The 12770-nt window shown below is 35.6% G+C and overlaps 1 protein-coding gene and 1 pseudogene across 15 annotated transcripts in view; both read left to right on the top strand.

Annotated features, from left to right (window-relative positions):
* The window catches only part of ERC1 (ELKS/RAB6-interacting/CAST family member 1), a 467374-nt gene that overhangs the window by 274131 nt on the left and 180473 nt on the right, over window positions 1-12770 (top strand). The window lies entirely within an intron of this gene.
* On the top strand, window positions 1989-2107 carry LOC118614157 (annotated as a pseudogene).

The following is a 12770-nucleotide window of genomic DNA, read 5'->3' as shown; positions in this document are numbered from 1 at the left end:
TTCTGGTGGGGCCCTTTGAGGCAACTATGAGCACAGCATTTGTGGATTGCTTCCTGCATCTTAACAGGTGGCCCCGCAGGGGTAGAGGCTTGGGCTAAATTTGACCTGCAGCTGAACCCCTCTCAGGACTGTACCACTGGACACCTACTTCACAAATCCACACTAATAAGACTGAGAGACTTAGGAGCCTTGCTTAGTACAGAGAAACAGGCACGGAAAGATAGCCAAATTGGGAAGACAAAGAAGCAGAAGCCATATGAGAGAACAGAGTTCCAGATATAATGGAGTCAATCTGACAGTTGCAGAGTTCAAAACACTGGTTACAAAGATGCTCAATGAACTTTTAGAAGTGTAGAGAACTTCGATAAAGAGATAAAACACATGGAAATAGAAATGGAAATTATAAAAGGGGACCAGTCTGAAATGAAGAACACATTATCTGAGATGAGAAGTAGATTAAATGGAATTAAAAAAAGGAATAAACAGAGTTAATAAAGAAGAAGATCAAATGCCTTATCTACAGGATGGGAAAGCCAAGGACACACAATCAGAACAGCAAGAGATAAGATGCCAAGACTTTAAAAATAATTTAAGGAGAAATGGGACACTATTAAGAGTCCCAATATCTGTCTGATCAGTGTAACTGAAGAAAATCAAGATGTTGAAAAGCTGTTTGAAAAAATAATGATGGAAAACTTTCTTGATCTGGTGAAAGAAATGGACATAAAACTCCAGGAAGCTCAGAGAATTCCAAAAATCAGGGATCCAAAGAGGTCCATACTAAGACACGTCATAATTAAAATGCCAAAGGTTACATACAAAGAAAGAATATTAAAAGCAGCAAAAGAAAAACAGTTACTTATAAGGGAACACCCCTAAGACTGGCAGCTGATTTCTCAAAAGAAACTATGCAGGACAGAAGGGCTTGGCAAAAAATATTCGACAGAATGAAGACCCAGGATCTACAACCAAGAATCATTTAACCAGCAAAGCTATCATTTAGAGTCGAAGGACAGATAAAGAGCTTCGCAGACAAAAATAAGCTAAATGAATTTATCACCACCAAGCCAGTATTACAGGAAATGTTGTAGAGGCTTCTTTAAAAAGAAAAGACATGTATCAAGAACAGGAATAAAGTTAGTAGCTGATGGTTGGTCACGGGGATGGGGAGCACGGCATAGGGAATGCAGTTAGCATTAATACATTGGCTAGGTGGAGGGTCACAGGAGGGAGAGAGTAATTGAGGGGATCATTTTACGAACTATATAGATGTCTGACCAATGTATTGTATACTTGAAACTAATTAAAATAAATAATTTTTTTTAAATGAAATAAAGAATGAATTAGCTTGGGAAACACAGCAGACCAGATGGAAGAGAGAATTAGTGAGCTTGAAGATAGAAATCTAGTAATAATCTAGTAAGAGGGAGGAGCAAACTGAGAGTTAGAAAAAAAAAATGAAAGAAATCCACAAGATCTATCTGACTCCATTATAAAGAGCAATATAAGGATAATGGGTACACCAGAAGGAGAGGAGAGGGAAAGGAAACAAAGAGCCCATTCAAAAATAATCAGTGAGAACTTTTCAAAGCAATAGAAAGAGCTGGTTCCTCTATTCAAAATCCAACAGAACATCTAATGTTCTCAATGCAAAAAGGCTTTCTCCAAGACATGTTATATTAAAACTATCAAAAGTTAATGCAAAAGATTTTTCAAGGTGGCCAGGGACCAAAAGACTATAACCTATAAAGAAAACCCCATTTGATTATCATTGCATTTTTCATCAGAAACCTTACAAGCTAAGATAGAGTGGAATACAATATTCAAAATATTAAAAGAGAGACCACCAGCCAAGAATAATATATCCAACAAAGTTATCCTTTAGATATAAAGAAGAAGTGAATTTTTTCCAGTCAAACAAAAGCTGAGGGAATTTACCACCACAAGACCTGTATTAGGAGAAATGTTGAAAAGAAACAAAAAGATATGTCTACGGCCATGCCACCCTGAACAAGCCCAATCCTGTTTGATCTCGAAAGCCAAGCAGGGTCAGGCCTGGTTAGTACTTGGATAGGAGACCACCTAGAAAGACTAGGTGCTGTAGGCATAAAAAAAATAAAAAATAAGGGATTGTAAGATGACAAGGTCCTTGCAACCAGCGTGGTCAACCAAGGGTTGCCTCACCTTAAAAAAAAAAAAAAAAGATATGATACTGGTGTAAAATAATAGACAGAAATGGGGAACTGAAATTGTGTTTTGAGATAGAGCATTAAACAATTATAACATGAAGTTTCAAGGGGATGAGGCAGTTTTTTGACTATAGATTCTACAATTTGAAAACAAATGCAGAGAACAAAGAGATCTTTTGTAACAACAATAACATAAAAAGGGGAAAGAGTAAAGGATTGAACTCGCACAGGCAAATGAAGATGTTATCAGAAGAAAAAGGACTACTGTATATATGAAATCTTATTTTTTTTTACATACACCTAATGGTAAACACAAAACAAAAGACTGGAGCTAAGACATGTAACATAAAAAAAGAGAAAACAGGAAAAAAATAATAGAGAACTACATACCTATCAATAATTATTTTAATTATAAATAGATTAAATGCTCCAGTCAAAAGACAAATAGTTAAATAAATGATACAACATGGATGGACTTAGAGGATATTATGTTATGTAAATCTGACAGACAAAGACAAATACCATATGACTTTACCTATATGTGGAATCTAAAGAACAAAATAAATGAACAAATGAAACAGAAAGAGACTTGTAGATACCAAGAACAAACTATTGGTTGCAGATGGGAGAGGGATTTGGGGGCTGGGTGAAAATATGAAGAGATTAAGAACTACACATTAGCAGTTTAAAAATAGTCATGTAGTTGTAAAGTACAGCATAGGGAACATAGTAAATAAAATTGTAATAACTGTATATGGTGTCAGTTGTGTACTAGACTTATCAAGGGGTGGGGGTTCACCTCTTGAGTTATATGTGTCTAACCACTATGTTGTAAACCTACAACTAAAATATAATATTAAATGTCAATTGTAATTGAAAAACATTTTTTAATTAAAATAAGTACAAATACATAAAAGAAAGAAAATGGGTTAAAGACTTGAATATAAGACCCGAAGCAATAAAACACGTAGATGAAAACATAAGTACTAAATTTATGGACCTTGGTCTCAGAGGTGTTTTTCTGAACTTGTCTCAAAGGCAAAGTTAAATTAAAAATAAATGAATGGAACTATATCAAACTAAAAAGCTTCTGTGCAACAAAAGAAACCATCAACAAAACAAAAAGGCAACCAACTGAATGGGAAATTTTGCAAGCAATACCTCACAAAAGAGGCTAATATCCAAAATATATAAGGGGCTCTTACATCTCAACAACAACAACTGAAAAATGGGCAGAGGACCTGATCCAGACACATTTCCCAACATACAGATTTCCAGTATACATATGAAAAGATACTCAACTATTCTGAGTATAAGGGAAATGCCCTTGGTATTTTGATAGGGATTGCATTGAATCTGTAGATTGCTTTGGGTAGTAAGGACATTTTAATGTATTTAATGCTATTTATCTATGAGCACTGTATATGTTTCCATTTATTGGCATTTAATTTCTTTAATATCTTATAATTTTCTGAGTATAGGTTTTTTACCCCTTTATTTAAACTTTTTCCTAGGTATTTTTTCACTACAACTGTTAATGTGATTATTTTCTTAATTTCTTGTTTTGATAGTTTGCCATTGGTGTATAAAAATGTAACCAATTTCTGAATGTTTAATTTTAGATCCTTCTACTTTACTGAATTCATTTATCAGCTCTAATAGTTTCTAGGTAGAATCTTTAGGGCTCTTTATATAGTAACAGGTCATCTGTAAATAATAACAGTTTTACTTTTTCCTGTGGCTGGGACTTCCAATACTATGTTGAACACAAGTGGTGAAAGTAGACATTCTTGTCTTGTTTCTGATCTTAAGGAAAACGCTTTTAACTTTTTACCATTAGGTGGTGTTAACTGTGTGTTTGTCATATATGGCCTTTATTATGTTGAGACGTGTTCTCTATCCTCACTTTGCTGAGTTTTTATTATAAATGGGTATTGGCTTTTGTCAAGTGCATCTATTGAAATGATCATATGTTTTTTATCCTTCATTTTTATGTGATGTATCATATTATTGATTGACTTGTATTGAACCAGTCTCGTATCCAAGGAATAAATCCTACTCTCTCGTGATGTATGACCTTTTTAACGTATTGCTGACTTTGGTTTTCTACTATTTTGTTGAATATTTGTGCACCTATGTTCATCAAAGATATTGCCTTATAATTTTCTTGTAATATTGTCTGGTTTTAGAATCGGGGTATAATGCTGGCCTCATAAAATGAGTTTGGAAACCTTTCCTCTTCTTAGTTTTTTCAAATACTTTGAGAAAAATAGGCACTAATTCTTTGAATGCTTTGTAAAATTTACGATTGAAGCCATCTATTCCAGGACTTTTGTTTGTTGGTAGTTACTGATTTGATTTTGTTAGTATTTATCAGTCTGTTTAGATGTTCTATTTCCTTTTAATTCAGTCTTAGAAGACTGTGTGTTTCCAGGAATTTATCCATTTCTTCCAGGTTGTCCAATTTGTTGGTATGCAATTTTTAATCGTATTCTTTTTTTATAATCCTTTGTGTTTCTCTGGTGTCAGTTGTCACATCTTCATTTTTGATTTTCTTTATTTGGGCCCTCTTTCTTTTTTTCTATCTGATTAAGGATTTATCAATTTTGTTCGTCTTTTCAAAGGGGCAGTGCTTGGTTTCATTCATCTTTTATATTGTATTTTTAAACTCTATTTCATTTATTTCTATTCTGATCTTTATTATTTCCTTCCTTTGGCTCACTTTGGGCTTTTTTTTTTTTTTCCTCTAGGTGTAAATTAGATAGTTGAATTGAGATTTTTTATTGTTTCTTGAGGTGGGCCTGTATTGCTCTGAATTTCCCTCTTAGAATGCCTTGGTTATGGGTCATTGTGTTTTTCCTTTTAATTTGTCTCAAGGTATTTTTTTATTTCTTCCTTGATCTTGACTTTACCTATTCATTTAGTGGCATGTTATTTACCCTCCACGTGTTTGTGTGTTTTCAGTTTTCTTCTTGTAATCGATTTCTAGTTCCATACCATTGTGCTCGAAGAAGATGCTTGATATTCAGTCTTCTGAAATTTATTGAGTCTTGTTTTATAGCCTAATAAATGGTCTATCTTAGAAAATGTTCCATGAGCGCTTGAAAAGAATGTATAGTCTGCTGCTTGAGGTGAAGTGCTCTAAAAATATCACTTAAATTCATCTGATCTAATGGTCGATTTAAGGCCACTGTTTCCTTGATTTTCTGTCTGGATGATCTATCGATTGATGTCAGTGGGATGTTTAAGTTACCTACTGTGACTATTACTATCAAGCTCTCCTTTTATGTCCATCAGTATTTACTTTATGTAATTAAGTACTCCTGCATTAGCTGCATAAATGTTTACAAGGGTTATATCCTCCTATTGGATTGATCCCTTTATCATTATGAAATGTCCTGCTTTGTATCTTGTTATAGACTTCGTTTTAAAGTTTTCATTTTTTTCATTTCCACATGCATGAAATATCTTTTTCCATCCCTTTACTTTCAGTCTGTCTGTGTCTTTTAATCTGAAGTGGGTCTCTTGTAGGCATCATGTGAATGGGTCTTGTTTTCTTATCCATTCATTCCCCCCCCATGTCTTTCGATTGGATCTTTTAATCCATTTACATTTAAAGTGATTATTGATAGGCATGTAGTTATTTATATTTTCTTTTTTCTGTCTAAACATTATTTTTTCTAATTTTATTTTATTATTCCAAGTATACAGTATATTGGTTAGACATTTATATAGTTTATAAAATGACCCCATAATTACTCTTTCTCTTCCTCTTTTTCTCCTCCCTCTTCCTTCTTCTTCCTTGCTTCTCCTTTCTTCTTTTCTCTTCTTTTTCTAGAAATCCCTTTAACATTTCTTTTAATACTGGTTTGATGGTGATGAATTCCTTTAGCTTTTTTTTTTTTGTCTGGGAAACTAGCTTTGCTGGGTAGAGTGGTCTTAGTTTTAGGTCCTTGCTTTTCCTCACTTTGATTATTTCATGCCAGTCCTTTCTGGCCTGCAAAGTTTCTGTTGAGAAATTATCTGACAGTCTTATGGGAGCTCCCTTGTAAGTAGTCATCTGCTTTTTCTTGCTGCTTTTAAGTTTCTCTCTTTGTTTTTAATATTTGGCATTTTAATTATGATGTGTCTTGGTATGGATCTCTTTGAGTTCATCTTGTTTAGGACTCCGCATTTCCTGAACTTGTAGATCTTTTTCCTTCGCCAGCTTAGGGGAGTTTTGAGTCATTATTTTTTCAAATACATTTTCAGTTCCTTGCTTTCTTTTTCTTCTTCTTCTGGTACCATGTGATCCAAATATTGATACTTTCGATATTATCCCAGAAGTCCCTTAAGCAATTTGTATTAATTTCTATTCTTTTTTCTTGTTGATGTTCCGATTGGGTGTTTTCTGCTGCTTTGTCTTTCCAAATCACTGATTCGATCTAGTCTGCTGTCAATGCCATCTACTGTAATCTTCATTTCAGTTACTGTATTCTTCATGTCTGACTGGTTCTCTTTTTTAAATTTTTCACTGAGTTCTATCTATTCTTATTCCTACGTTCATTGAGCATTCTTATAACCAGTGTTTTGAACTGTATCTAATATATTGCTTGCCTCCATTTCGTTTAGCTCTTTTTCTGGAGTTTTGTCCTCTTGATTTGTTTGGGACACATTTGTCTCCTAAATTTATCTGTCTCCCTGTGTTTGTTTCTATATATTAGGTAGATCTGCTCTTCTAGTCTTAGCAGGGTGGCTTTATGTAGTAGATGTCCCATGATGCCCAGTGGAACCGTTTCCCTTATCACCTAAGCCAAGTGCTCTAAGGTTGTCCTTTGTACGGGTTGTGTGGTCTCTTCTTGTAGTTCAGCCTTGATTGCTATTGACACATTAGAGGTTGGGATGGACCCTGAGGCTAATTGGCTATGAGTATTGGCTGTGACTGTAGCAGAGTAGCTGTTTTGTGGGGACTGATCCAACTTTAGCATCCTTCTAGTGCCTGCTAACCCTTGGATATGTAATTTGTTTCACTAATTGGATGCTCTTGTGTGGCCTGAAGCTGGCCACCAGGTATTTGGTTCTGGGGTCTCTTAGGAAGGGCTCCAGTGCTAGCCAAAGTCAGCTACTGCCTGTGCCTGTTCTGGGCCCACCTGGTAGGAGCTACAAAGTGAACTGTGTTTGGTAGCTGCCTGTGCTGGCCTTGAAGACACCTGAGAGAGTTTATGTTGTGAACTGAGACGAGTGTCAGACTTGGGGCCGCTTGGCAAGAGATATAGGGCACTCCAAGGCAGCTGCTACTCGTTTGGGATATGTGGACCTTTAAGAAAGTTTAGGAAAAGTACATGGCATAGGCTGAGGCCTGCCACTTGTGTGTAACTGTTGCTGAAAGAGGTTCAGGCTTGTATACTAATTGTGTGGGGGTGGGGTCTCAGGGAATCACCAGGGTACAACAAGTGTTGTTAGCCAGGTAAATGGCTACATGTGAGGAGGGCTCAACAGAGGAACAGTGGTACCTGCTAGCACTTCTGTCTGCTCCTCCCAGCTGTGTAGGGGAGGGCTCAACAAAAGAACAGTAGCACCTGCCAGCACTTCCATCCAGGAGAGAGCTGCCCCTCCAGCCCTTGCCCTGATGCCAGACAATTCAGTTCCTCCCTGTGTGTCCCTGATACTTTCCAAGCTGCTATTCCTTCACTGGAGCTTAAGTCGAGAGTTTGTCAGCTGGCGACTCTGTGCCTGGGCCCTATAAGAGGATGCCTGGGTCTAGTGCAGTTCACAGTCTCACCAGGACTGAATCCCCACTGATTTTCACAGCCATATGTGGTGGGAACTCCTCTTCCAGGCAATGATGCTCCTGGTTGGAGAGCACTCAGCCGTCTTTACTGGAAACTGTTTGTTGTAACTCTACTTTCTCTTGAAAATTTATTTTCTTATATGGTTTGTAATCATTGGTTATGAGCTCATCTTCAGTGAGGCTACTTTTCACAGGAGTCTTATTTCTTCAGATTGACTCTGAGTTTTTTTGAAATAGTGAGTTTTATTATTTCTAGACCAATTTTTATGTGAATTTCTGTGTTTGGAATTCTGTGTTTCTCTCTTATACCAGTGATTTCTCCTGGGTGATTCTTTTCTCACCCATAGATCTGGATTCTTTGCATTGGGCTGGTAGGCAGAATTTTTCTGATCCCCATTTTAAAGATGGAACCAAGCTTTGGGACTTTGTTTAGGTTTATATACCACATTATTTCCATCTCCCCCTGAGCCAGAATCCTGGAATCTTTTTCTTAGTTCTTAGCTTTTAAGGCAGTGGTCCCCATCCTTTTTGGTAACAGGGACCAGTGCTCCTATGAGAATCTAATGCCTAATGGTCTGAGGTGGAGCTGTGGCAGTGATGCTAGTGCTGGGGAGCAGGTGCAAATACAGATGAAGCTTCACTGCCCACTGCTCACCTCCTGCTATGCATCCTAGTTCCTAACAGGCCACAGACTGATACCTATTTTAAAGCCTATAACCTAGGTTTTTACACCTTATGAGCAATTCCACCTAATCTCTGATTAATGCTTTGACTTTGAGTTCAATCTTCGTTATTGGCACTTCTGCTTTAGATCACTCTTAATACCTAATTTTTGCTTTCTCTTTTATGTAGTTTTTTTCATGAGTTTAGAGCAAGAGGAAAGGGTCCTTTTATGTTGACCTATTTTATAATATTTATCAGAAGCATAAGTTCCAATTTAAACCAAATTTATTTTCATTGTTTTTTTCACCTCTCCTCTTATAATTTTCATTGGCCTTTACTTTCATATACATAATTTTCCTTCCTGAAGTCCTCAAAATACATAAAAACGATTTTGATTGCTACTTTTTAGACAGAATATCGGTGGTAAAATTTCTGCCATGTTGCATGGGGTGAGGTAATTACAACTCTCTTGAACCAAAATTTTATGAAGAGCAGACAAGAGACAATGAATGATGAAAGATGTGCTTACTCCTCTTCATCGCTATTTCTGAAATGTTCTCTTAAGTTTCTGTAAGGTGGAGAATTATTTTTGTTAAAATCTTTCATTTTTATCCAAACCTTGTGTAAAACATAGTTTATTTTTCCAAAATACATTAAAGAAAAAAAAAAGTTTCTATTCCCAGCCTGCTTGTGATAACCAAGTTTCTGTTGCGTTGTCTCAGAGTTCTATTCCACCTCACGATAAACACCTTCATATCTCATTATATCTTAAACTCTGTAAGCTCTTGGAGCAGACTTATACAGGAAACTCACTGTACTATCTAAATGAGCCATGACAAGCCTGGGAGTGGAATTTACTGCTGAGAAGTAGACCAAGTGGTATTAAAGGGGCTTGTTCCATGTAGTAATTGCTCAACCCATTAACACTGAAGTAGAAATAGAAACAGGAAGAGTGAACCTTTTTGGCTACTAATTTCCTGTAGCGATAAGACAGTCGCACTGTACTTATGTATTTCTATCTCTTTATGTAAAATTGTGCTGGAGGGCATTTCTTTTTATTTCTAGATCTGCTTTTTTGTTTATTTTATTTGCAGCCTTAATATGGTTAAACTCATCAGTACTAAAATTCAAAGATAATAGGAGATAGATTAAATTATTGTATTATTAAGTAGATCCTATAGCTCTCCTTGCTAGGGGTGAAGTCCTACTGCAATGAAGTAATATGATTCAAGGCTGTCAATTATTTCCAGATGTGGAAGAGGGCCTAATCAGAGACTTTCTATAGCAGGGAAAATATACCTATCTTCAGTCATACACCTTGGAGATATTGTGTGTTTCATTCTAGACCTCTGCAGTAAGGCAAGTATTGCAATAAAGCAGGTCATAATTGTTTTTGCTGGTGGAGGGTCTTATCTTTAATTCATAAGAAACACATCATCTGTGAAGTGCATTAAAGTGCAATAAAATGAGATATGCCTGTATTCTAGTTGGATCTTTCCTAATTAAGAGTGTTTTCCTCCCATTTTATCATTATTCTATCTCTCAGAAGGGTTCCAAATAATTACACAACACACAAACTTTTATGTACTCGTGACATTCAAACAGAAGTATTTTGGCCTGGTTGTTTTGGGGAGCTTTCATGTGCAAATAGTATGGACAATACCCTCTTTCCCAGTCACCATTCTGGGAATTGCTGATGGGCTCCAGGGCAAGAGCCACCCTATTTGTAGCATGCCAGTGCTCATTAGTATATCCCATCTCTTTTATCACTAAGATGAGAGTTATTTTAGCAGATGTCAGCTTCTTTGATTGAAAATAAGTATAAACTGTTGCATAAAGTAAGTTCTTAATGAAATGACTCTGTCGAGTCAGCATGTACTTACTTTCTTCTTCTCTGCTTCCCTCTTCCTTTTCCCCCCATTTGTGATTTTCAACAGAACGCTTTAATAAGTCCATAGGCCTTAGGTGTAGGGTGTTTGTTGTTTCTCAGTACTTGCAATTGAGAAAATTTACACATTGAGTTTTGAGTGAAGTGACTTCTTCCCTTTATAGTTAACTGGGGTGTTGCTAGTGTGAAGGAGTTTCTTTGTTATAGCAGCTCTTTCTCATTCTTCTATTATTTAGCTTTGGATCCTTCCCTATGTCATCTTGCTAATAATTACATCTTTGTTTTCACTTTTAAAGTATAAATATGTTCCAGGACCATGTTTTTATTTCAAACTAATAGCAGAGCATCCCTTTAGTTACTAATTACTGTTTAGGTAAATCGATGATTCCTTTATGCCACCCAAGATTTTTTACTTAAAATTGAGTATCTTTTACTTGCTCTTTAGCTCACAGGAATTATCTTCTATGGTGTTCTTTCTCTATCCCAGCTTCTAAAAAGTACTATAAAAGGAGTCTTTTAACTTAGAAAGCACTGTGTATTTCATTGACTAGAACTAAGCTGAACTGTAGGCTAATAAAAAGTACCAAATGAAAATATTATGTCTATTGTGGATGTAGTACGAACAGTAGTAGCTTTGATTCATTATAAATCCCATCTGAATACTGACAACATGGTTCAAAATTTCATAAGATAAGTCCCAAAGGTCACATTTGTTTGAATGCTCATAGGTTATATGTAAGATGTTATTTCATTATTTTGAAAATAGTAGTATTTGCTCATAAAGTAGGGCAATGTCTGTCATAGCCTCTGACAGAGAGAGGTAAGATGAGAGGTGAGTAGCTGCTAAACTGTAATATTTTTGCACTTGAGATTCTTTTTCTTTTTTAGTGATAAGTTTTTTGCATGAATAGTAGTTATTACTTCACAGGCAGTTTTCCTTTGGATCCTAGAGTATTGAAGCAGATTAGAGCAGATAAAGACCTGAGATTTCTTTTTAAAAAAAAAAAAAAAAAAAGAGCTCATGTTTAATTATATCAATGTGAGAATATTTTTGAGAAATTTTTAATGAAAAACAAAATCTACTTATGTTGTTCTACATGCACAGAATGAAAAAGTACTTGAAATTTCCTTAAACTTAACTGCTAGACTTTAGACTTAATGTTATAACTTCCTTAAAGCAGTCCATTTATTTATAATAGGGCATAGGCTCCCAAACTTTCCTGGTCCCAGTGCAATACGTAAATTTTTCATGAATTACAGGCCAAAATAAATGCCTTAGAGTTCCTAACAGTAGTAACTAGGTTTGTACAATTTAAATATATATGTCCAAACTTTATTAATCACTTCAAAATTAGTAATATACATAAATTGAAAAAAATAGTATTTTAATTTTATTCTTAAATCACCACAGTAACTTACTGATATGTGTGCTCGTTGAGCACTTCACAGTTCTTCAAATCTTGTAATCAGATTGGACACTACTACCTTCATTTCTGGTTCTGTATTTATTTCTGTGCACTACTGTTCTGTGCTTTTAAATTATAGCAACCATTAAAAATCCAGCTTCACAGAGATAGCATGAACAGGAATGTAGCGTGCTCTGGTGTTGACACTGTGAACTACCAGAAGCTAGTAATTTTCATATTGTCTGACAGATGTCACTATGTTACTCCTACCTCCCAAATTCAAAATATTCTGCCTCTGTGAGTTCTCTGGGCAATTTGGGAACCTGAGTAGTATTGTAGAGAGTAAGATTACCTAATAATAAGAATTGATGACACCTTAGTCCAGAAATAATTATTGCTATGCCAGAAAGTGGGTAAATGGTATAGTAGAGTGTTAACAGTGTAACTGTGACTCTCTTCACCTACCTTTGAGGAGACAGCATGGTATGTTAATTAAGAACAGTGGCTTTCAAACTTTTTTTGACTCGGACCCCAGTACGAAAAATATTTTACATCTCTCTTACTCTTTCTTTCTCTTTTATTCTCCCCATCCTCTTGTTCTCTCCCTTTTCTTTCACTTTCATACACATACATAATTGAAACAAGCATTTAACAAAGCAGTACTTTTACTGTATGCACTGATATTTTCTATTCTTTTTTATTCTTGTTTATTTTGTATTTTAAATCTTGCTCCTCAAGACCCACTAAACTGAAGAAGACTAGTTAAGCGCATAAGACTCTGGAGTCCAACTTGGTATGTGACCACAGAAAAGATAGTTAAACTTTCAGCTATTTGGTTTCCTCATTTATAAAGT

The sequence above is a fragment of the Rousettus aegyptiacus genome, unplaced genomic scaffold, assembly GCF_014176215.1.
Source record: "Rousettus aegyptiacus isolate mRouAeg1 unplaced genomic scaffold, mRouAeg1.p scaffold_m13_p_2, whole genome shotgun sequence".
NCBI classification, from domain to species: domain Eukaryota; kingdom Metazoa; phylum Chordata; class Mammalia; order Chiroptera; family Pteropodidae; genus Rousettus; species Rousettus aegyptiacus.
The sequence above is the reverse complement of the archived record's forward strand: the minus strand, read 5'-3'. Positions and strand labels throughout refer to the sequence as shown.